Source organism: Emydura macquarii, unplaced genomic scaffold, assembly GCF_026122565.2.
Source record: "Emydura macquarii macquarii isolate MOO-44397 ecotype Brisbane River unplaced genomic scaffold, CSIRO-AGI_Emac_v2 contig_3295, whole genome shotgun sequence".
Lineage (NCBI taxonomy): Eukaryota > Metazoa > Chordata > Testudines > Chelidae > Emydura > Emydura macquarii.
In genome coordinates, this window is record NW_027133432.1 from 1,181,219 (window position 1) to 1,207,534 (window position 26,316).

General features: G+C 40.0%; 1 protein-coding gene and 1 long non-coding RNA gene across 2 annotated transcripts in view; one reads left to right on the forward strand and one right to left on the reverse strand.

Moving 5' to 3' along the window:
- Positions 1-26,316, forward strand: part of LOC137143064 (regulating synaptic membrane exocytosis protein 1-like) — a 132,214-nt gene that overhangs the window by 89,453 nt on the left and 16,445 nt on the right. The gene's annotated exons all lie outside the window — the stretch shown is intronic.
- LOC137143065 (uncharacterized) lies at positions 13,189-22,346 on the reverse strand. The gene is made up of 3 exons (XR_010917097.1): positions 20,736-22,346; positions 16,603-17,500; positions 13,189-14,908 (listed from the first exon to the last, which is right to left on the reverse strand). It is a non-coding gene; the product is annotated as an uncharacterized lncRNA (long non-coding RNA).

Sequence of the window (26,316 nt, forward strand, 5' to 3'; positions counted from 1 at the left end):
TTTCTGGAGATCTGCAGGGACAGAAATCTGCGGTGTACCCTGTTTTTGGCCTTTTGTGGTGATGGCTGCCTACCTCATGGCACCATGGCTTCCTCAGGAACCCTCCCTTTGCTCACCTTCACAAACTCACCTCCAAAACTGTGGTGTAGGCAGGAGGCAGTAGTTAATGGTACTTGAAAAAGCATTCATTTCAGTGTGTATTTCTGCTAGGCTATGTGGTAACTTTAGAAGGGGAAGTGTGTGACAGAGCATCAGCCCTCCTGGACTCATGCCTGGTGACCTGCAGAACCCTGCCTTGTGGCTCAGGGAGAAGGGTGTGGGGTATGCTTCAGACTCTGCTCCTGTTATGTTTCATGAGCTGTTAGAGAAAAGACAGCTTCTTAAGCAGTCATCCCAGCTGTTGCTCCTGGAAACACACACTGCTGGGCTCAGAGGCTTAATATAGGTGTTGGTATGGGAGTGACTTCATCTCATGTCATTTCAAAGTCGCTCTTAAAGTAACTTGATACTTAACCTTGCACTCCCAACTTTCAGTACTCTGTGACCCAGTTCCATTGGCTTCTGCGCCCCACTGCTCATATCTGTGGATGGGAGCAAGTAAGCTATTGTAGTACTGACATTGGCTGAGCTGGATATAAAAGTGTTCTGTTACTTGCTAGGTTACCTTAACTCTGTTCCCACTCACTGCTAATTATAAACTTGGTATGACCTAATATTAAAAACAAAAAAAAATCTGTGGTGCATGATTGATTCTATAACTATGGAATAGCACAAGCCAGGGGGCTTGGCTATTCACAATAAAAGTCCTATCTCCCACAGAGAGACTCAGATACACACAACTCATGAAGATGAGACTATCTTTTAACTCAGTACATTAATTCTGTTGAGGAAAAAATGGAATAAGTGGAATTGATAATGGTGGACATTGTCAGTAAAATGGTCAACATTAAAAAACAGAAAATTATGCCTTCCAGATAATGTCTAAATAATTATTTTCTAATGCTGTGCATGCATGTGATGTGCAATAACTGAATACAATAGTTTGGTTTCTGTTTGTGGGTTTGTTTTGTGGGATTTTTTTTTTTTTTGGGTGAAGGGGAGTTGTTAGCACTGCTGTAACCATATTGAACGTGTAACAGTTACATTTATTTAATGCTGATGCCACCTTAGTTTTATCTGTACCACAGGAATCCTCCAACATGATTTTTCTGGCGTGGATTTCTAGCTTTTTACTGTTACTTGTGTATTTATTTTCTCTGGTGGTTTGCTCACAAAAGCCATGTTTTCTCTGAGCAGATTCTGCAGAGTGAGCAGTGTCTGCCATGCAGGGGAGCAGCCTATATCAGTTGGCATCTGCCTGCTGGGAAGGAGAAGGGACTCTGCGTTTCCCCTCCTTGCGGTTGTTGAGATGAGTGAGACCTCTCTCTTCTCTGTATGCTTCAGTGTATTTCTGTTTCTCTGTCTTTCATTTTACTTTTCTCTGTATTCGTTTTTCTTCCTTTTCTTGTTGTCTAATTCCATCTGTTAATCACTGTCACAAACCTAGTTAAACATAGAGAGAGAAGGATGTGTATAGTGCGGAGTTGGAAAGGATGGGAGAGAGTGAAAAGGAGAGTGAGGGAGACAAAAAGGGTTGTGAGGGTGATAGAGAGGAGGCGATAATAAATATGGAGTATAGAATAAAGGAAGGAGGGGACTGAGCAAGTGAAGGGGTGAATTAAAATGGGGAGGAAATGAGAGGGTCAGACTGGACTTAAACTTTAAACTGGAGAGCTAGCAGTCATTTGTTCTGCTCACAGAAAAAAAATAATTAAAGTGAACATTGGTCCTGAACCTTTCATCTCATGGGATTAATTGGCCCAAAACATTAAAATGCCTATTAGCGTGCTGTGTTTCTAAACAGAAGATTGAAAGGAAACCTTAAAAGATGGATGTTTGCTGAACCAACGCAGAAAAAAATGTCAGGTATGTTTAGCAAATATGACCAGTCGTCAGGGTCAGAGAAGATCCAGAAGAACCAAGAAAGTTAAATTATTCACTTACTCATTTGTACGTTTTTAAATGGTACGACAAATCTGAAAGACCTTATATGGCTTAGTAACTTCGTATTTACTTAAAGTAGCTCTCCAAGACCCAGCGGGAGATCTGATTTGTAGAGAGACGCTTCATTCACCCCTGGCAGCAGAGCAGAACAGCCAGGGGATTGGCTCACCTGCTCTTCCACACCTTTTAGTGGTCTGCTGCAGCAATGCAGTTGGCCCTGCCATGCTGCCTTTGGATGGCCCCCGATCTACCCACACCATCAGACCCCCCTTAAGTGGTATGAAGTAGTCACAGGAAGTTATTGTTACTCTAACTTGGACAGGTCATTCTGGGTAGAGGTGGCTGTGCTCAGACTCCGCTCCCCCTATGGTTGGTCATGTCCCTCCAGCCCCTACCCATTAGGAGCTCAGCACCAGGATTGTGGTTGCACTGAGGAGAGAGGTGGGTATATGGTGGGTCTTACACTTTGCCTCTCTTCTACTCTGCCCATCCCTTCCAATCTATCTTTCATGAATTTTCCATCTCCTTGTTCCCCTCTACATTGCACAGTAGATGGGAGCAATGGAGTCTACTCTTCCAGCTGCTACTCTGTGCACTAAGTCATACCCTGTGGCATTAATTTGCTTACTGCTATAGTTCAGGGATTCTTTTAACATACTCATCAGACACCACTACTTACTGGAACTTTATTTCTTTCAAGCAACCTAGTGGTGCTCGACAATTACAAATTAAAATTGAAAGTGTGCTTTGGTGTTTTGCATTGCTGAAGTTGCACCGATGTCTAGGGAAATATTGTGGTGGAAGAACTCTGTGTTGAAGTGATTCTGGAAATCATGTTCACATTAGAAATCCCCAAACTATACTTTTATTTAAAATGTTTTAATGAGCTGTCTTATTCAGTGCATTAATAGAAATCTATGGGAATGCACTTGGAATCCCAAGATGGAGGGTTGAGAGAGTACATTGTGGAAGGGGCATGTTAAGTCTCCATGGTAGAAGGCACTGGCTGATTTATCTCATTCCTTCCATATCATTAATTCATAAGGTAGCTATAGGTGGGAAGCCATCATGGTCTCTAACGTGCATAGAACTGAAAGCCAATAGGAATGAAAGAAAGAAGACCTAAGTAGGTTTGAAATTGACATTTTCTGGCTTTCACAGAGGCCTTCTCTTTTTAAAACTCCCTATCCTAATCCTGACTCACATCACCCCTTCCCATAGGAGATGGCAACTGGGGAGGAATCTTTCAGAGAGCGCCTTACGTTGTCTCTTGGCAGGGGAAGGGACAAACTTGATAGATTCCTAATAATTCCCAGCTCAGTAGTAGCTCAGCCCTGGACAACATTACCCTTGGAGAAATTTCCAATGGTAGTTGTATTCTCCTCTTAGCTCTGCCTTCATTCAACCTGTTCCCCCTCCCTGTCAAACCAATCTCTGCCCACTCCCACTGTGCAGAACCTCTGCAGGGTCTGGACGGTGATAGAGAGCGGACAATGCCATGGATGCAGTCAAACTCATCTTCACTATAGGAGCTGGGATATCAATGCGCCTAAGGCTTTCTCAGCAATCTTGCAATGTGTTTAGAACTGAATGTCGTAGTCAATGTTTGGAAAACACTCGTGGAACACTACGTGTTTTATACATTAGTTTTATAACTATAGCTTTCAACATTTATTTAAAAAAAACCATAAGCAAAGTAATATCAACAATTACATGCTTAAATCATTTTAAACATTTAACCCTCCCCCCCAAAGAAAGCGTTTTCAGTGAATATTTAAAGCAAAGAGGAGCAGAAAAAAACAATTGGTGCAAAACACTTTAAGATATACCTTGAACTGTAACATTTTGGAAGGGAAAATAGATCTGAACTTGAGGGAAGAAGAGAAAAAACGTGACAAATGTAGGGTGGTTGAGAGAGAAAACAGTGACATCTTTGAGAAATGGAGGTGATCTGCTCGATTTTACAGGTTTGAATGAGCAAATGTGGTTCAGAATTTTGAGCACAGTGAATATGAAAAAGAAATGGTTCAGGAAGTTCAAATAAAAGAAAACTGCAAGATTTAAGATGTGGGAACTAAAGCATGGAGATAAGAGTCATATAAGGACAGAAGCAACCATGTGAAAATGATAGGTAGGCCCACCAGCATAGGAAATAGGAGAAGAAAAGTTGCATTCATATTTTGAAATATCTTACCTTATGGCTTGTCTCCACAAGAAAGCTGCACTGGTTTAACTGAAGGTGTGTTTTAAAACTGATTTAGTTAAATTTGTGCGAAAGACTATGTGGACACTTTTATATTTTGGTTTGCCAGGCTTTGATTTAGCTTAAGTCAATTAGAAATCACTTTAAACTGAAATAAACTACTCTTGAACCGTAATGTCTTCACAGTGGTTTGCACCGGTTTAGGTAAATCAGTTTACTGATGCAGCTTTCTCATGTAGACAAGAACTTAGATACAAGCTCAGAAAAATAATAGAGACCTGAAACGTGGTGGTTTAAAAAAAAAAAAAAAAAAAAAAAAAAAGTACTTTTTTTTTCTTTTTTCTTTTTCTTTTTTTAACAGCAGAGGAATATAATTCTTGTCAAATTTAGATGGAGAAATCTCAGACAAATCCAAGTATTGACACTGTCTAAAAATAGGAAGAAATAAACACATTATCAAAAGAATCTAAAAGACACTGGTGGCTGCACAGAAAATAGTAGATGGAATTATACTTGATCAATTAATCCAAGAAAAACGGGGAAACAACTAAGGAACCCTAAAGAACATGGTGCTGATTTGTCTTGATTTTAAACTTAGATGTGATATCCTTTTGGTATGATTGGTAAATTGTGAGTGCGTAATGAGATGCATGTATAGTACAATCTCTAAAATGCTGTTATTGCTTCTTGTTGGTATAATGATATCCGGCTGTGTGAAAATACTTGTATCCTTCTTGAAGTTCGATGTTGCTGCTCATCAGTTAAACAGTGAGTAAGATCCTAGGAGCGTTTCCATCATGGTCCTCTTTCCCCTCCTGTTCCTAATCCCTAATCTATGATCATCTCTGCTTTTCAGCTCTTTTTCAGTATTCATCTGATTATTTTAACAATTGCTGATAACTTTTTGTAACCCTGGTGGACTTAAAGATAATAGAATAAAAACATCTAAATCACCTATATTCTTTACTGTTTCACTAACCACACAACTCTCAACATTTCCCTGTTTATACCATTTTAATCCACTCTATTGCAGTACATCATTTATAACGTCTCCCTGTCAAAATCCAAAGTAAGTGTGTCACCTGACCACAACAGATTCAGATATTGGGGCAAATCTTTGGTCTATTGAAATCAATTTGCTATTGACTTCTTTAAGAGTAGGACCAGACTCATTAACCTATTCTAGCCTATAGAGAGCTAGTGATATAAAAAGTAAAACCCACACATTAGTCCAGAAATTTAAATGGAAAAGGCAAAGAAAGGATGAGCAGAAATAATTGTTTGGGGGTTTTTTTGGTTTTTTTTTTTTTTTTTTTTTTTTTTTTTTTTTTTTTAAAAACAACCTTTGTTTTAAAAAAATTAAATGTCAGTGTCCTTAAATTCAGTGACTGTGATGGATGCTGTTAAAAAATCCTTAGACAGACAGGTGCTAGATTGAAGAGTGGGGGGAAGATATAAAAGTGGCAGTGCAAGCTACTCCACAAGTCCCTGCCATTTCACAATAGCCCTTTCTTGGATGGATCAGCTCTAAGACTGACAGGATTCAGGCCCTGTATTCACTTGAGGTAATTTCTGATAATGACTTTTGTATTATGGCAACTAGTCCACTAAGAATTGAGCTAACATCACCAGCTCCTGGCTCACATACCACCACATTTTAGTATCGGACAGCTAACTTTTGGGGACACAAAGTTGAAGTGGTTGTGACTCAGTAACAGAGCTCTATGCATTTCCTTACCATTTCTTACCTTGTCTGTGAATGTCTTTTATTTTCTTTCCAATTTTTAAAATGTGCTTAGTCATGCCTAGAGATGCATGTGCACTATAAAACAAGTGCAGATTGGCTAGACTGTGAACAACGAACATAGATACACAGGGAGAGGAAAGAGGCAAGACCCTACATCCCCAAATGTCCATGTTAGTGCTACCCAAATCTTGTCTTTAGGTCTTTTGTGAAAGGCAAGAGTTGCATTGCCTCTCCCCACCCCTCCCAAAGCAAGTGTATAGGAACAGGGTGGAGCCTTGCAGTTCCCTTTTCAAAAGTTTAGCAAAGAGAGATCTTGCAAGGTACTCTGAGGCACAAGGTTTGATTTTTGTGGGACCAAGGGGGACCAGAGTTGGGACCCTAAAAAAGCCCCATTCTCTCCACCTTCCCATTTGAACCAGGGGGTGTTAATTTGAACATCTCGCTTGAGTATTACTGCTGTGTGTGAGAAGACTGGCTTTACGTTAGGAAGGACCTAAACCAGTGAAGGTGTGTGTTTCGTAGAGAGTTAAGATATAAAATGGAAGCGCAGTAAAACATGTATTTTAGGGGGGGAAGCTGTAAGTGAATATATTCTATAAAAAGAGGTAAGTTGCAGTCTCAAAGGCGTGTCACACACTGGCCTGCACCTTGAAAATCCATTACTGTGTCTGTGCACATGGGATATATGGAACTTTCTGTTCAGCAGTGCGTATCTGAGATTAGATGCAGGCGTACAATGTTTTCTTAAAATGACAGTTAAAGCACAACACTATTATGTTTGAAATCCCCAATATTAAGCTTTCTAATTTCTTTAACTCATACCACAAAAAACATAATTGTTCCTGAATCAAATTAAAAAAAACTATACTTACTTTCCCAGAACTATTTTAAAATGCTGTTAAAGTATCCTCCTTATTAAAGCTCTCCATCTAAATATTTATTCCTCTCCGTTGTGAAGTGTTCAAAAGGAAAATCAATAATCAAAATCTACATGCAGCAAAATCCCTTTTAGTATCAGTTTGGTTCTGTTTTTGTGGCTTGTAAAGTTGAACTCTACAATTCAGGAAAATAGTCAGAATTCTATTCAGTGAGTGGGGTTAATTGTGGGTCACTCAAATATTATTACTGTACTTATCATTTCTTACACAATACAAAAGATCCTAAAATGCCATAACATAGTGAGTGTCTAAGAATACAACCCTGCTCTCCTTGATTTCCATGACAAATCTTCTGTTGACTTCAGTATGTTTTTGAAAGGAAATAACAACTTTTCCTCTAGATCACTGGACAGTGCCCATTGTCATGGCATGAACTGGATAGCTCATCTTAAGTGTGAAAAGGTGACTTTCTAAAAATGGCATTGTGAGATTCTATGTTCACACTGACTGATTCTAATCAGAATTGCTCAGTTTAGAAATAAAAATGTTTTTTCCAGCAGCTAGCCCTGCATACTCATCCAGAGCTCAGCGTTTAGGATTATTTCCTTGTCATTTATCATCAGTAATAAAGATACTGCAGAGCAAATTAAGCTCCCGCTTACATCTGTGTAACCCCACTGAAGGCAAACAGAGAGAACTAAATATTGAGTCCCAAAAGTGCTTCAGGAAAGATGGGTCCTTGAGTTGAAATTAAGTGTCAGTGACAGATAACTTGAGCCTGGATTGACGACTCAAAGCATCAAGAGCACTTAATACTACTGTATGTTAAGAGGCCCTAAGGATCTAGAGGGATCAGGTCAACTCATCAGTGCCTGAATCAACACACAAATGAAGAAATGAAACCACAAAGCTTCAAATTTTGACCTGAGTCCACATAGCTCAAATATTGAAGGAAAAGGCAAATTAAACAATAAAAGAAAAAATTACTTAGGACTGAAGGGCTCATTGGCACACCAATGAAAACAGTAATATCAGATTAAAATTATAGATGAAGTTCCTGAGCAGCAGTGAGAGAAGGTCTGGTGTGTCTCTCCTGGGGGGATCTTTGACTAGAAACAGACAAGGAGGAGATGATTGAAAGGGTCTGTAAGGAAGTGACACTGAAAGATGGCCAGAATGCAGAGGTGAGACCTGCAGTCTTCTAAGTGCCATAGAGGGCCAAACACTTAGACAGGTCAGCAACTTCTGTAATTCTCACACTGGAAGTGCAAAACCCTGAGAGAGGGATTCTGCGGTTGTATTTTTAAGTAAATGCATACATCAGCAAAAATCAATTTTTAGAGAACTGCTGATGGGTGCCATACAAATACCTAAAATAGACAGTCCCAATAATACAATTATGAATGTAATTCTAACATTATATAACTGAGATTCACACACACAAAGTGTATACAAAATGAAATAATAAACTAGAATGTTAACCCAGTCTACTTTGCTCTTCATCATGGAAATGGATACCCTGAGATGGAGTTACATGCCCTTTTCTTTGTTATCATTCACCCTATTTGTGTTCTAAAATTAAAAATCACTTTCACTCCAGCTTAATTTTTTCTCTATTGGCTGATTGTCAAACATCTAATAAAAGAAAGATGTAAATATATTTGCAACAGCCTTTTTAATAACATAGAACTCCTATAAGACTATACTTGTATTATCATACAAGCTCTATAACAGACTGAAGTAAATAGCAAATTTTAGCAGTTTCTTTTAATTTATTATTAATGTTGCTTAAACAATGCACCAGTAAGAACGATAAAATACATAAAAAAATCCTGGTATGGACACAGGTGTCTTCAATGACTGATAATTAACAGGTTTTCCTGTTGTCTCCAGACATGCTTTTCTGGTAAATATAATAGTGACATGCTTTAAAACACAGTCCTTCTTTTTGTGTGTATGTTTGGGAGGGGGGTATTCTGTTTAGCTAAATATTTCACCTACCTGCCCACTAGTAGACTGATAATTAAATAGAAATAACTGGAGTATTAATAGGTCTCATCCACTATGGGTGTAAAATATGTTCATAGCAAAGGACTAGAGTGTACAATTATTGGAATTTCAGTTATATAACTGAATCTTTATACACTGAGTAAGATATTTCAAAATTGCCTTTATTCTAAATGGATCTGCAACTGAAATTTAGAAATCACGAGGTTGTTTTCCTTACCACTTTTTATGAAAAATGTACTTGAACTTTCTGAACCCAATGCTGCCCTAACTGAAGTCAGTAGGAATATTGCCATTAACTTCCATGGGAACCTGTTTCCCATGAAAGACCATCCCTTTCATTTTCAGAACAGGAAAGGATCCAGATCTGGTACTTTCCCTTATGTTTAAAATGTAACTATTTGGCTAAGTTTTGGATACCATTCAATAATTTGATATGCTGTCCAAAATCACTGGTATCACTATGGGCCTATTTTCTCATTTGGCAAGATCTGCAGAAACTGATGTCCTGATCCAAAGCCCACTGAAGTCAATTAAAAGACTCCTATTGCAAGAACAGTCTTGAAATTGCTTGAGTCCAACCATGTCTCTTTTTTTAGCAAACCACTGAAATGTTCAAGATTTTGAGACCAGACTTCCCCTCCTACATAGGAAAATCCAATATACCGGACAGAAAATTCTGAATTCTATACACAAAATTTTCTTGAACTGCTCTATCCCCATTGAAATACAGTAGAACCTCAGAGTTATGAATACCTCAGGAATGGAGGTTGTTCGTTAACTCTGAAATGTTCGTAACTCTGAACAAAACATGGTGTTTTTTTCTAAAATTTATAACTGAACATTGACTTAATACAGCTTTCCAACTTTACTATGTAGAAGAAAAATTCTGCTTTCCCTTTATTTTTTTTAGTAGTTTATGTTTAACACGGTACTGTACTGTATTTGCTTTTTTTTTTTTTTCGTCTCTACTGCTGCCTGATTGCATACATCCCGTTCCAAATGAGATGTGTGGTTGACTGGTCAGTTCGTAACTCTGGTGCTCATAACTCTGAGGTTCTACCATAACTAGTAGTCAAGCATCCTAAACTCTAAGCTACCTATCCTTCAAGGGAATACTAAGCTATGTGAGCTCTGCTATGATAGGGATGTATCAACAGACTGCTGCCCTTTTTGGGTATGGTTAAATTACTATGGATATCAGCCACCATCTCTCGTTCTGTCCCATCTTGACACATAAATTTAGTCTGCATGGATCAATCATGACAGGGAAGGATAGGAATAATACCCCAGGTCCCTCTTTTTGTATCTTTTGGAACTAGTTCTGTTGGGTGGCAGGCACCATAAAAAAAACAATTCCAAGGAAATTTGGTATGCATTATTAATCTTATTTAACCTTAAATCTGACATATAGTGACACAGTTTGTCAATAACTATTTTAATTTTTATAGTCCGAGATTACTTGAAACTGAGTTTTGCAGATGTATTGCATATATGTTTTTTTTCCTGAAATTGTCAGGGTAAGCTAAATGTACTGTCATTCTAACTGCATTTTCTATTAGATGTGCATGTCATAAGGGAAAATACAAAAATGAAAAAGGGAGAACTTGAAAGCATTTTAACCAATAGGATTAATACATGCAAAGTAAGGCCCTGATCCTGCAGTTATGTACACGAATAACTTTAGGTACATGAGTAGTCCCACTGAAGTCAGTATGATTAATTGTATGTGTAAGTTTGAGCACTTACATGTTTGCAAGTTCCAGGCCTAATGGAGGAAAGAGGGGAAGGTGGTGATTGGCTAATTTCATGGTCCACTGTCAACTTTTGACTGTGCTTAGGGCAGGGATGTCAAACTCATTATGTGTTGAAGGTTGAATATACTTTGTCCGTCAGTCTTCAGAATGGAAGTAAAAAACTTCACTGACGAGGCCAATTGCGGTCTTATCCATATACAGAATATGTCTGTTTAGCTTCATAAGGTAAATACTGTATTTATTAAAAGTAGATACATTTTATGAAAGCTCCCATTCCCTAATAAAACATCCATCTGTGCTCCCCCTACCCTAACTTTTTGGAAAGTTTCTCTCTTTTCCCAACACTATGAATTTCTTCTTCTTCCCATTTGGACACCCCCTTTGCCCCCCACATTCAGCTTTCCTGTCTTCGGGAATTTCCCCCTTCTCGCCTGCCTTTCAGGGATTCCCCTTCCTCTTCTCTTTGAGGAATCTCTCTCTTTTCTCTTCTCCCTTTGGGTAGCTCCCTTTCTCATTTTTCCCCTCTCCCTTCCATTGTGAATTCCCTCCAAGATAGTCTTTCTCTTCTCTTGGGAGGTAGTGTGAAGGGAGCAGGAGCCCAGTTCTACAACCTGAGCAGTGTCAGCAGAGAAGACAATGTCACAGAGAAGGGGGAGGCTGGAAAGAACCCTTTCCTGAGACCTCGCCTGTGGGGCTTTGGGAGAATAACTGCTGCTCAAGAAGCTCCTGTTCAGCGACAGGAAGAGATCAGATGCCTGGGTCCCATCTGGCACGATCTCCTCAGCTCTTCCTACCCCAGTTCTGGCTTCTGCTGTCTCAGGCCTCTGTGAGATGCAAAGCAAGTAGCTGCAGGCCAGATACCTTGAGGTGCATGGGATGAACTGTGGGCCAAAGGAAGAGACTGGTTCCATCCCATGGGCCATATGTTTGATGATCCTGATATGACATGTGATAAGTTACATTTTTTTGAGTCAGAGACAAGGTGTTTGAAAATAAGGAAAGGTACAATTAAGGGCAGGCAGAGATGTATTCAGATACACTTACCAATCAATATAGGTGTAAATAACTTAAATTTCACCCCCCATATAATCATTGTTTGAACTTTTGCATCAAGTTCCTTTTTGTTAGAAGCACCCCAAAATGCTAGGCATGTAGAGTAAAATTCCTTCTTTTAAAAAAAAAAAAAAAAAAAAAAAAATCAGAAATCTTTTGATTGCACAAACATTTTCCAAAAAAGTCATCTTAAATTATGCTTCCAGGGCATCCAATTTTGCTAACCATAGTTAGAGTGTGGCTAATAAATGGGCTTGTAATGGAAACTGTTTCCTTTTATTATTTTTTTACCTTAATCACTTGCCTTATTCAGAATCAGGACTACCTTACTCTGGGTGCTGTCATGTTGACTCAATAGGACTGCTCACAGAGTCAGGTTGTGCTCAGTCTGAGGGAAGCATCAGATGGTGGAGGGTAAAGGATAAGGGAGTGCAAAGAAGACTGAAGATTTGTAAAAGATGTGAGAGACACAGATGAGCAAATATTACCCTTTTAAAAAAAAGTATCAGTATCAAGGAATTATTTTTTTAAAGTGACTTGTTTTTGTAGGACCTCACATATTATGTACTTGATTGCTTAAGAATCCTCAAAGCAGTTTACATACATAATCTTAGAGCTCTGTTGATTTAATCATTCATGCTAGTGCACAAACAACTAAACAAAGCAACAAAGCTTGTCACAATGGATACATGAGACTAAATTTAATGTATTCCAAACAGAAAAGGGCAAAAGGTATAGAGAAATTTATTTCAAAGATTCGAAGTGTTCCAAAAAAAAAAAAAAAAAAAAAAAAAAAAAATTGGCTAAAACAAATGAGCTATAAAAATAGTTGACACTCTCTCCCTTTTAAACTTTTACTTTTTTTTTTGGCAACATTCATATTTTCCTCACCTCTTCCCTTTTTGTTTTTAGCACCTGCAAAGATTTTTAAGATGGAAATTTTATCTTTTGTGTCTACTCTTGTCACTCTAAATGTTTCTTGTTGTGTGAATCTCAGTTTTTTGGCTCTCCTTACAAATAAAATGCAAATCATATCCTTGCAAAACTAAACACTTATCTCAGTGAAATCAGAACAAATACTTGAAGGTTAAAACTGAGATTCTTTGGTTAGCTGTGAAAATCATGGAATGTGACATGAATTTTCAACTACAGGGAATGTATACAAAATGCAAGACAAAATTTCAGCTCCGAGAAATATGCTTCTCAGCTAGAAGTTCATAATTACAATTTTTAAAATTAGATGCAAAGTTTATTCTATGATTTTTTTTTCTTGTCATAAAAAAAGCCAGTAATTGAACAATAAGCTATAACAATAAAGACAATGATTAAAGGATTGGAAAGCATACCATATTGTGATAGACTCCAAGAGATCGATCTGTTTAGCTTAACAAAAAAAGGTTAAGGGGTAACTTGAGTACAATCTACAAGTACCCTCTCCCCTCTTCCTACTCCCCCCCCCCCCCCCCCCAAAAAAAAAAAAAAAAAGATGATAAAGGGCTCTTCAATTTGGCAAACTAGGGTATAACAAGATACAATGCCTGCAATTTGAAGCTAGTCTGCAAATTCAGACTTGAAATAAGTTGTACACTTTTAACAATGAAAGTTATTAACCATTTGAAACAATCCAGCTAGAGATTCACTCAGAGTAGTGGTGGATTCTCCATCAAGGAAATTTTTAAATCAAGATTAGATGTTTTTCTAAAACAAATGCTCTAGTTCAAAGAGGAATTAATTCAAGATATGGCCTGTGTTATGCGGGAGGTAAAACTAAATGATTGCAATGATCCCTTCTGGCCTTAAAAATCTATGAATCTAGATTTTCTAGATAATTGTCATGCCATAGTTTGTGATGTAAGGCATGAGACCAAAAGCAAAATGGGAATAGGATAAGGCCCCCAAAGTCACTGAATTTTGTCATTGATTTCAGTGGTAGTAGGATTAGTCCCACATTTCATAGAAAAATATTGGCTCCAGTATCTTACTATTACTGTGACATGGAATTTATCAGTATAAATAAGAAAAAGTAGCAGATCTATGTAAAGAATTAGCATTAATGACATCACTGAATAAGAATGTTCCATTTGTGTCAGGAATTCTAAAGCCTTTTCATGGTCTTAATTAAGGAAACTTTCTGACAGTGGGGACTATTTAATTGGCTGCTTCATATTTAAAAGGGAAGTCAAAAGAGTTTGCTGAAATTCAGTATTGCAAACAGCCAATTTTCATTTCTGCCAGAATCTGAAATCTATAAACAGGAAGCACAATCCTGTCCTCTCTAAGGAGTTTTGCCTGAGTAAAGATTTTAAGATTTAGCCTTGGGACATTAGGAGAGAAAAATAGGAACACAAGGCCCAATCTTGTTCTTCTGCACCAGTTCGATTTACTTCAATGGGAACAAAATCAGGCTCACAACTTTTAATTCAATTACTATACATTGTCCTAGAGTTTTGTCAGGGGAAAAGTGGCACATTGCTAAAATATCAAGGGCTCTCTTCCTAAATAGGAAAAATTATAATGTATTTTCACATGACAAAACTACAGTTGAATATCACATACCGAAACTGTCTGATTAAAAGTGGTTATTAATTACTGTTACCAGTTTTCATAAAATAAATGACTGAACAGATTCTCCTGGCCAGTCAGATTTTTGCATGATAATTTATCTTCCTGAAACTGTCTTGATTTCAACTATAACTTATGCCATTATATCCTCTGGCATTTATCTATGTATAGCCCTTAGTTTTATTCTTAATTTCAAATATATTTATTAAATTACAGAGAAAAATACTTAAGTGGAAAGACAGAGAGACTGATTATATATTGTTACCCCTTTTCAATCACAGTGGTTAGCGAAAGTTGGGGGGTTCTGAGCTTGTTCCAGCTGGGAGCAGAAATTTATACTGGCATCTGGTATTTTCTTTGATAGTCTTGTTTATTTACACAGAAAGTACAAAGTCATGCGAAGGCAGAAGGAACCAAAACCAAAAAGGAGCAGGTTTTCTTTGAGTGCTGGTCCCTATGTGTATTCACTGTGGGTGTGCATACGATTTGTGCACCTGGGACCAGAAATTTTTGATAGCAGTGTCTGTTGCTTTGCACTTCTGTCTCCGTGTGCTCCCAGCTGACGGCATAAGGAATGGTGCAGATCAACTCCCTCTCCAGTTCCTTTTCTACCATGCACAGTCTGGGACAGAACCTCCTGCATTCTGCTTCTTCAGGTCTGTAAATATCGTAAATAGTTGTTAAAGTTTGGATAGATTTAGTGCTAGCTAATTAGTTTGGAATTAGGGGTATCCCCCATCCTCAGCTCCCCCAACATTTCAGGCTTCAAGTCTTGCTTGGCCTGTCATAAGGAAAGAAAGGGCAATTATTCCCCACAAGAAGAGGGACAGATCTCCCCACTCATTGTCTAAAAGGAGGTCTTCCTCCATCCTTCTTCTGGCACCACCTGAGACTCTACACTCCAGAACAGGTGTATCTGGAGCTCACAAGGAGATGATGTAGACTCTGCCATGGAGCCCACCTGCATGCTCCTGTGATTCTGGCCATCAACTTTATTGGGGCCCTGTGGGTCCCATACTTTTGGGCACCTGAGTACAAGGACCCTGGGTACCATTCCCAGCAGTGATCACCCCCAGGTGGAGACTGTGGTTCTTCACAGGAACACTTGATGAAGGAGGAACAGCTGGTACTGCCAGTACCACTGGATCCACCCACAGTACTTTCTTCACCTTCTGCAGATAAGGCAATGTCATTTGCCTCTCCCCCCCCCCACCACCGGGCGACTTTAAGCTGTAGCAGGGCCTTCTTATGAGGCTCGAGCTCTACAGATCATGTTAGAAGTGGTCCAAGTTCTGACTCGCAAGCTCTTGGACATTTTGCAGGCTACAGCTCCCTCTGAAGTGGCACTTCCCATTAACCAGGCCAAACAATCCGCTAAAACAATCTGGCACACGCCTGCCAGCTGTGCCCCTAATAGGACTGAGAAACGATATTTAATTTTCTCCAGGGGAGCTGAATATTTGTTTCTCCACCCTAATCCCAAATCAGCTCAAGTCGACTCTTCCAAAGATATGAAGTGGCTACACCTCTTCAGGAGGAAGATTTCGTCTTTGGCCAACTTAGCATCTATATAACAAATTGCCAAGATCAGATGTCCAAATACAACTTTTTTTTGACTTACAACCAGCTGCCTGAATCCACTAACACACTGCATCAGGAATGCAGACTTCAGTTCCAAGCCATCCGAGACAAGGGAAAACTAGTCGCAACATCTTTCCTCCATGCTCCCTTCAATACAGTGGGCAGATCATACGCCATAATATCTGGATAGTCATGAGATGAGCTTCATGGCTACAGGCCTTGGAGTTCCCCAAGGAGGTCAAACAATGGAGTACCACCCTGTGGGGGTAGCAGTCTCTTTAGCAACAAAACTGATGAATCTCTACATACACTCAAGGAATTTCATGTGACCTTCTACTTCCTGGGAGTCAGGGAACCAGCTGCAGAAGAGTCAGAATATGTCTACACTTAAGCACTATAGTGGCACAGCGGCAGTGCATCAGCCGTGCTGCTTCAGTGTAGTCACTACATATGCTGACAGGAGGAGTTCTCCCATTGGCGTAGGTAATCCACCTGCCCAAGAGGCAGTAGCTAGGTCAACAGAATGTGGCAGATAGCCGAGTACATCCTAGTGGGCCTCACGCTTCCATTGCTTGTAGTGGATCAGGGCGTCTCCAGCCACTCCAGTTTCCCCGAGGAGGGGGTAGGGACCCGGGCCCACCCACTCCTCCAGGTCCCAGCCCAGGGGCCCTGTGAGAAGCAGCTATGTGCTGCTGGCACCGTGTTCCCAGCTGCAAACTCTCTTCCCCTGGGCTAATTTTCCCCCTCCTTCTGGCTTCTTGAGCCTGGTACCTTCTTCCAGCCTGCTCTTCCACAGAATCTCTAAACTCCGGTCTTGTTCCTCCTCACAATCAGTACTCCTACACACAGCACAGCACTCCTGCTCCTCCCAGCTCATGCCCTGTCTGTTTGGGTCAGAGGGTTTTTATGGAGCACCTGGCTGGTCCCTAATTAGCCCCAGCTGCTCCTGATTGCCCCCTAACGACTCTCAGCTAAACTGCAGGGAACAGAGCCCGGAACATTCTGAGGCTTACATATCTCCCTTCAATCACTTTTCTACAGTCTTCTGCCTTCGCTATATCACAAGAAGAATTATTCCATCAACCTAACACTGTCTACACCAGGGGTTGGGTTGACATAGCTACATCTCTCAGGGGTGTGGTTGTTTGATACTATGCTGATGTAAGTTCCCAGTATAGACCAGTCCTCAGTCTCATAGCTCTACACTGGTCACAGCTGATCCTAGCGGGAGCTGTCTGATTGATTGAACTTCTTGATTGGTGGAGTTGACCCAGCAAAACAATGGAACCAATGGAAAATCTGATATGATTTTCAACTGATAAAGAACTAAACGACAGGAATGTAATTATTGTGGATTTACAGTCATGCCAAACAAAACTGATTTCATTCTTTGAGATTGCAAGATGGGTTGATAAAAGTAAGTGTGCAGATATAATGTAATTAGACTTTTGTAAGGCATTTGACATAATATGACGTGATATTCTGATGAAAAAATTAGTACTATACAATATCAGTAAAGCGGAAATGTTAACTGGATTAAGCATTGGCTAACTGATGGATCTCAAAAAGGAGTTGTCAAAGGGTCATCATCATTGAATGGTGGTTTTTCTGGTAGGTCCGAAAGAGCTCAGTCTGAAGTCCTATGTTATTCAATATTTTCATCAATGATCTGGAAGTAAATATAAAATCAGTGTTGATAAAACTTATGGATGACAGACTGGCAGAATGGTAGATAATGAGGTGGACCAGGCTGCCACACGGTGCAATCTGGATCATTTGGTAAGCTGGGCCTTTCAAACTGAATGTGTTTTAATACAGCCAAAAGCAAAGTTATACATCTATGAACAAGAATGCAGACCTTACATACACAATGGGAGGGTCTGTATACTTGAAAGCAATGACTATAAAAATGATTTAGGAATCATAGTGAACAAGCAACTGAATGTGAGTTCCTAGTGCAAGGCTGTGGCAAAGGAGATTAATGTGATCCTTGGATGTATAAACGGAAGTAGTTAGTAGAAGTGGGGAGTTGATTTTATTTTTGTATACTGCATTGGTGAGACCGATACTGGAATACTATATCCAGTTCTGGTGTCCAGTTTATCAACTTCCTTCTTAAAATGTGAAGAGTGTAGAAAAGAGCCACAAAAATTATTCCAGGGGTGGAGAAAATGCCTTCCAGTGAAAAACTTAAAGAGCCCATTCTATTTAGCTTATCCAAAAGGAAACTGATTGGTGATTTGGTTAAAGTGTGTAAGTATTTTCATAGGGAGAAAGACTCTGAAGATTAACAGACTAGAGGAGAAAGGCATAACAAGAACCAGTGGCTGGAAGCTGAAGCCAGAGAAATTCAAATTAGAAATTAGCACAAATTTTTAACAATGAGGGTAATTAGCCATTGGAACAAACTACCAAGGGAGTTAGGGCAGTTAGATCCCAAGCAAACTGCAAAAAGTTACAAGGATTCTCACAAAACTGGGTAACTGGACAACAAAATGGCAGATGAATTTCATGATCGATATGTAATGCACATTGGTAAACATAATCCCAACTATGCATACAAAATAATGGGGTCTAAATTAGCTTTTACCATTCAAGAAAGATAGCTTGGTGTCATCATGAATAGTTCTGTAAAAACATCTGCTGAATGTGCAGCAGCAGTCAAAAAAGCTAACAATGTTAGGAACCATTAGGAAAGGGATAGATAATAAGGCAGAAAATATCATAATGCCACTAAATAAATCCATGCCTACACTTTGAACACTGCATGCAGTTCTGGTTACCCCATCTCAAAAAAGATACGTTAGAATTGGGAAAAGTACAGAGAAGGTCAACAAAAATAACTAGGGATATGGAACAGTTTCCATATGAAGAGAAATTAAAAAGACTGGGACTGTCCAGCTTGGTAAAATGACTGAAGGGGGATATCATAGAGGTCTAGAAAATCATGAATGGTGTGAAGAATATGAATAGGGGCGTGTTATTTACTCCTTCACATAATACATGAACCAGGGGTCACCCAATGAAATTAATATGAAGCAGGTTTAAAATGAACAAAAGGAAGTATTTCTTCACACAGCGCTCAGTCAATGTGTGGAACTCATTGCCAGGGGATGTTGTGAAGGCCAAAAGTATAACTGGGTTCAAAAAAGAATTAGATAAATTCATTGAGGATAGGTCTATCAATGGCTATTAGCCAAAAAGATCAGGGATGCAGCCCCAAGCTCTGTGTGTCTCTAAACATCTGATTGCTAGAAGCTGGGCCTGGATGACAGGGAGTGGATCACTCGATAAATTGCCCTATTCTGTTAGCTCCTTCTGAAGCATCTGGTACCAGCCACTGTTGAAGACAGGATATGTGGCTACCTGGATCATTGGTCTGACTTAGTAAGGCCATTTTTATGTTCTTATCTTTTGCTGTCTGCAAATTAAGATGTGAATGCCTTGATATGAATGGAGTCCTGCACTTGATATGATAGAGCCCTGCACTTAGGACGGAAGAATCCCATTCACAGCTACAGACTGGGGACCGACGAGCTAGGCAGCAGATCTGCAGAAAAGGATCTGGGGGTAACAGTGGATAAGAAGCTGGATATGAATCAGCAGTGTGCTCTTGTTGCCAAGAAGGGCTAATAGCATATTGGGCTGCATTAGTAGGAGCATTGCCAGCAGATCAAGGAAAATGATTATTTCTCTCTATTTGGCATTGGTGAGGCCGCACTTGGAGTATTGTGTCCAGTTTTGGGTCCCCCACCACAAAAAAGATGTGGAGAAGTTGGAGAGAGTCCAGCGGAGGGCAACAAAAATAATTAGGGACTGGAGCACATGACTTATGAGGAGAGACTGAGGGAACTAGGCTTGTTCAGTCTGCAGAAGAGAGAGGCTGCTATCAAATCCCCCCTCATTCTTAACTACCTGAAAGGGGGTTCCAGGGAGGATGGAGCTAGGCTGTTCTCAGTGGTGGCAGATGACAGAACAAGGGGCAACGGTCTCAAGTTGCAGTCGGGGAGGTCTAGGTTGGACATTAGGAAAAGGATTTTCAGTAGGAGGGTGGTGAAGCACTGGAATGGGTTACCTAAGGAGGTGGTGGAATCTCCATCTTTGGAGGTTTTTAAGATGCGGCTTGACAAAGCTGTGGTTAATCCTGGTTAGTCTTGCTTTGAGCAGGGGGTTGGACTAGATGACCTCCTGAGGTCCCTTCCAACTCTATAATTCTATGAAGATATGCTGTAGCTAAAACACAAGTTACTGGGCTCAATTTATGGATAACTGAATGCAATGTAATGGCCTGTGATATACAGGATGAGGTCAGATTAGATGTTCCAATAATCACTTCTAGCTTTATTATGAATCTATAATTTCTAAAGATCTTATGAATTACAGGCATCTTTTTTGCACAGAATAGGATTTGGGGACATTTCCACGTTGTATTTATAAAAGATGGAATTTCTTATTTACTTTCTGCATTTACAGAAAAATATGAAACATGGTACAAAGATTTTATGGAACTTGTTCAGTACGTCTTGCTTCAAAAGGCATGGGTTTTCATGAGGCAAATACTGAAATGAGTTCTGATGTGGCAATGAAGTTACCAAGACTCACTGTCCTGGGATATTTCAGCAGCTATACTGACAATCACTCTGATGCAATGTCCCAAAACAACCTCTCTCATTTTCCAGTCTTTCTCACTCTTCACTTACATATATCAATATAGAGAATACAATTAACACACGCCTGTCCTGGAGCACCTAGGACCTCTTGGAGGCTGAGATCAGAATCTTTCAGATAAGAAACAATTGTCATGGTCTGACCTCAAGAATTCATGCAGCTAATCAAATTACAAAATATCCCTCAGGTAATCCCAACAAGAGGCTATGGAAGAGAAGATCTAGTGGATCACTTACCCACAGGCACTGACATTCTAGCACCAAGTCGTCCACTCCTTCCTCATCATTCTCACTGATCTCCTGGTTCTCTAATGACTTGTGACAGAAGCAACAGGAAAGGAAAACTAGAGTGTCAGTAACAGTGTACGCAGACAGATGAAGACATGCTCTGGTACAAAAAATTCTCATGAACCTTGGTCTTAACTGTGGAAAAAGCAAAGAAGTCTCAATTCACATATCCTAAACTGTTGTGGAAAGTGAATTACCTTGTTTAATGCAGAATGCGTCCACTCAGCTCTCTGTTCCAGAATCTATCTATCTTTCTGAGAAAATCCCTCATATCTGAGAGAGTTTCTTGGGACACTCGTGTCCCGACAACAATGCTTTCCACCTCTGAATTTGGCTCATTCATACCATAGGAAGCACTACAAGAAAATCAGGCTACTATCTATGACTTTGATCCTGGCTAATGAAAAAGATGAGCATATCTGCTAACTGAGATAATTGACATCTCTTAAGAAGGCAGTCTACAACCCATTCAAAACATCATTCAACACAACTAACCTTTCTGGTTAACTGCCTAGTATCTAGCTTCCCATTCCTGGGAAGAGTAATAGAGAAACTCACTCAGGGTCACTTCAAATGCAATCCAGGTGATGCTGATATACTGGTTCTGCACCAGCCAGGGAAACTCTCTGGAGAAATTTCCTGGAGCTAGATTTTTACAAGTTTACTTTTCAATGGCAGAGCAAAACAGCACACCAATGAATTGGGCCTGCTGTTCAGAAGTAGCTTTCCTTGCTATGTTTCTCATATGATTCCCATTTCCCTTGTTTAGCATTGTTCTCCTAGGATCTCAGTGGGAGTTGAAGGTCCTTTACAGCTTATAAAATAAGACTCTTGACTGATTTGGAAGAATAAATCCCAGAGGCTATACTTGGCTTAGCTGCTTATAGGAACATTTTGGTGGCTAAAAGTCTTTCTAGGTGCTTGCTCATATTAATATTCTGTCCTGGTAATAATGTATACCAGTTTTTCATATGTATGCATATTGTGATATGATAGCATTACTTAATTCAAATTATGGGAGTGCTATTTAGGATTTTTTACATGAGTAGCAAACTTGGGATATACCTGTGCTCATGGGCAAAAGAATAAACAAAAAATAAACAGCAACAAAAAACTCAAAAAGTTGACATCTGTAATTATACATACATGATTTTCTATAGGTCTCTTGGTAGCTGTTGTACCAAAACAAAATCCAGTTGATACTAGTTGTTTGCTCATTATGTTTTCCTCTCAGGAACTTGAACAGGATAGTTTTGTGGAATGTCTCTGTGTGAATGCAAATATATTCACAGTCTCTGAATACTGGGTGTACAACGAGGAAAGACTCTGAACATGCAAGCAGAATAAAGTCCGGACTGGTAACATATATACTTAGTGCTTTAATAGGGCCAGTTTAACAAAGTTAAAAACAATTATAAGCCAAATCATGTGGGAGGAAGAATTTAATCAGAAAAATGTGAATGATAATTGGGAATAATTTAATAACACCTTATTAGATGCCAGAAAATGTACAGTCCTAGGACTGAGGAAGAAGGCTGTGTTGGCTTTAAAAAACAAACAAACAAACAAAAAAATGGGAGGTTCGATTTCCCAGCCCAGAATAATTCCCAGTTCTGTGTGGTAATTCACTTATTACCAACTATGAGCAATAGTATTTGAGGCAAAAATCAGGTCCCATATAAAGTCTTTTAAAATCCCTGCATAGGGGTATTTTTGACTTCTGTATTTGAGGGGGCATCTCCAGTCAGGCCAACAGAGCTGCATGGAGGGGTGGCAAATTCCATACCTTCCCCGAGGCTTGCAGTTGATGGGGCAACACCCCTGCTGCCACCCCCAACCATGCCCCTGGTTAAAGCCCCTATTCTGCAAACGTCTCCACATGTGGCCACTTCCAGGGTAGGGGTCTTAGACTGTGAGTTCTTTGGATTAGGAACTGTGTTCTATCTATAAAGGGCCAAGGACACCTATGGTAGTACAATATCCAAATAAATTAGAAATAAATATACCAGTGGGGCCATATTCAGCATTGATGTTGATGGATATGGGATAATATGGTGCTGAGCACTCTTATAAGAACCTAGGAAGAAGTATGTATTCCCTGCCGAAAGTGGTAAATTTAGCTCAGTAGTGAGCAAAGTACTGAACTTCAGTAGAGAAGAATAGGTAAGTCTCTTCCATTAAAAACAAAAACAAAAATTTCAAAACTCTAGGTGAAAGGTGGTTTAAAACATACCACCTGCATGCCATGCTTTTCTTTAAAAATCAGCCACTATCCTCGTTTTCTTCCAGTCCATTAAGATGCCATATGTTTTTCATTTGTGTTTATTTGGCATCCAAAAGACTGGAGAGAATTAAATACACGGAAGATGAGCTGAATCATTGTCTTGTGTTTGAGCACTTTGACAGTATATTTAAAATAGATGTATGAGTCTTTTTTATTCCTTGTAATATGGATATTACAAAGGAAGGTGAACAGGATGATAAATTAGAGAGTGCTCACAGCCGGGCTGTTTACATTATTTTTAGGTATAAGATGTACTGTACATACTGGGACTTAGTTGAGGGTAATTAATATGAAATGTTATCGCTGTTTGTTGTGCTTGCAGTCCCATTGTGTCTTTCCTAGTTTTGCCTCTTGCTGACTCTTATCATGCCCCTTGCTGTGAAATCTTTTTCTGTTTTGCACATGTCCTGTTTATTACCACCATATGGTAATTACAGTTTCAGTAGCTTTATTCTGCTTACAGACCACTGTGCTTTGTCATATCTTTGTTGCTCACCCTGTCTCACCATCTGATACCTATCATCTGTCTAGCACATTGCATGCCCGAAGCGTTCACATTTTTTTGTATGTATGCATGTGTGAGGGAGTGGACACATTATATGGGGACCCACTCTTAGGCACATACAGGAAGTTAGGTAAGCCCATAATAATAGTTGTTCCAAAGCAATCTTCCATTGTTTTGACCCAGTTCTCATACCAAACTCCAAACTAGCCAATGTATGCCAGCTGACTGAAATGTGTTACACCTCTGCTTTATATGTTGTGCCACAATTGACAGAGTATAATGGTTTTAAGTGTCAAGCATATTTTTCCTCAGTCTGAAGATAATATATAGTAGTTTTGCAGTCTGTAACAGGCTTTTCCCTTCCCTTTCCTCCATTATCCGGTTACAGATTGCAAAACTGATTTATTACATTCATGCAGTGAGAACATCCTTTAAAATAATTATGGTCTGTCATTTTTGGCACAACACATAACATAAGTCGGACATCCCACCTTTCAGCCATTTGGTGACTGTGTGGTCCGTGTTCTCCGTCCAGGCCAAAAAACTGAGCTAGTGCAGGCCTCCCGACACACAATGCTACGTGCAGTGTCCCCACTCTCCCAAAAAAACAATCCTTCCCCCCAATGAATATATACCCTCTTCTCCTCCCAGTTATTGCTGGGTGGGACTTCCCTATTTGCTTCAACTACTGTGCCCATTTCCCCACTCTTTCTGGGAACTGAGAGGCTCCCCAGGCTGCTCCTGCAACATCGGGCCCTCTGTTGCTTTGTCCTCCCCTCTCCCTTTCCTTCCAGGGCGCAAAGAGGCCTGCGAGGGGAGGAGGGAGCTGCCTTATCGGCCGTCGGGAGATTTCAGATAGAGAAGGGGAGAGCAACCAGGCTTTTTTCACAACAGCAAAGGGAGCAGAAAGAGCTAAGCTGCCCAGGGTCAGTTCTACTCAGTCCAATACTCCTCTTGCCTTATGAAAAAGGTATTAGAACCTCTCAGCTTACACCTTCTGACCCCTTTGTTGTTGGTTCCTGAGTTGTAACTCTCCTTCCTTGCCATCTGTTTGCTTCCTGGAGAGGAGGGCAAGAAGCGAAGGAACACAAGGCCCAGAGATTCAGGCTGGAATATCACCCAAAACCATGGTCAGCAGGAAAGGGGGCTAGAACTACCCCAGTGTGGGAGGTACCCTGCAATGAGGTACATTTGAAAGGTTTGATATTCCTTTGGTAAGTGTATATTCCATGTGAGTTCACCGAGCAAGTGATACCATATGTGGCTAGTATCATTAAGTTGTTCTTCACTCCATCTAAACTATCCCATCATTTTCCATTTGTTTTCAACTTCATGCCCTGTGTGTGCTTACACAGTGTGGCCCTCTGTCCCCCTCTAGTGGCTGGCCACATAGAAGTTTGAGTCTGCTGCAGCCTTTGAGTTAACGGAGCTGGGTCTTTTAGTTCAGGCAGAGAAGGCTCATGGTTTAAGATCCAGAGTTCCTGAGTTCACTCCCTTCAGGTCACAACCCACCCTGAGGGGGTTTTGTTAGCTCAAAAGCTGTAGTGGGCTCCAAACCAGTGTTTGGTCCAGTCACTAGAGGGTGATAGAAAGCTACACAGTGTAAGCATGTGCTATATATGGGAACTCGCAAGGGTGAAGTGATAAGGTTCCCATAGACATCCTATATGCAGTTTCCTGGCTCTTCTACCATTAACGTTGGGTGGAATTTTCAAAAGTGCTTAAGTGGCTCAGGAACTCAAGTCCCGTTGACTTTCTTGCTTTGCTTATTCAGGTTGAACTTCCATTGACTTCAGCAGTGGAACTCTTTCTAAAGAGAAAAAGAGACCGATTTGGCCTTTTATCTTTTTTTAAAGAGTTTAAAGTGATAAGTGTGACTATAAAAGATGGTTCTAGAAGCCATCACCTTTGGCATTCTATGAGCATTCATCCTCTCTCTAATCTTGTTCAGCATCTATGTGGAGGTGTCAGGGAGAATGTATCACAGCCTGAAGTAAAATATCAATATACAAATGACACCCAGGTTTCACCTTTTGCATCAGATATGTGCAACACCATTTCCCAAGTCTCCAATGGCCTGGATAATATCAGATGAAGATGAAAAGGAAGATAGCTAACGCCTGAATCCCGAAAATCTGAGGACTTTGGTGGGGAGAGGGAAGAAATCATCTCTTCTATAACTTTACATTTCATAGCATCACCTTTCATTTGGGAAGTCTACCCTATTTTTGTTCATCTAGACTCCTCACTGTTTCTGGATACCCCGAAAGCCACAACAGCAAAAACCAATCTTTTCTACTTAGCCTGCCCCATTTATTTTAACAAAGTTCCCAGTGGTTTGAAAAAACACTGGTTGTCTTGCTCCACGACGCAGGCTGCAGGGAGCGCACCAACCCTCTATTCTATTCTCTTTGCTGGCTCCCTCTTGAATGCTATGTTAAATTCTAGTCCGCATCTTCAAAGCTCTCTGGGGGATTGGCCAAAATTACTTGAGGGACCACATCACAAGGAGTAACTGAAGTCCCATGCTAGCTACATTTCACTGGAACAATGGAACTGGCATCCTCAACAGTGAAGGACACAGTTTTCTAAGCAACTGCTTGTGACTGTGGAATTAGCTTCAGGAGGAGATGCGAATGACCACAAACATTACTGGCTTTGTAATGAAACATAAATCCTACTTCTTTGACCTAACCTTTCCTCAGTAATTCCATCAAAATCTCATATTTGAACAAATAAAA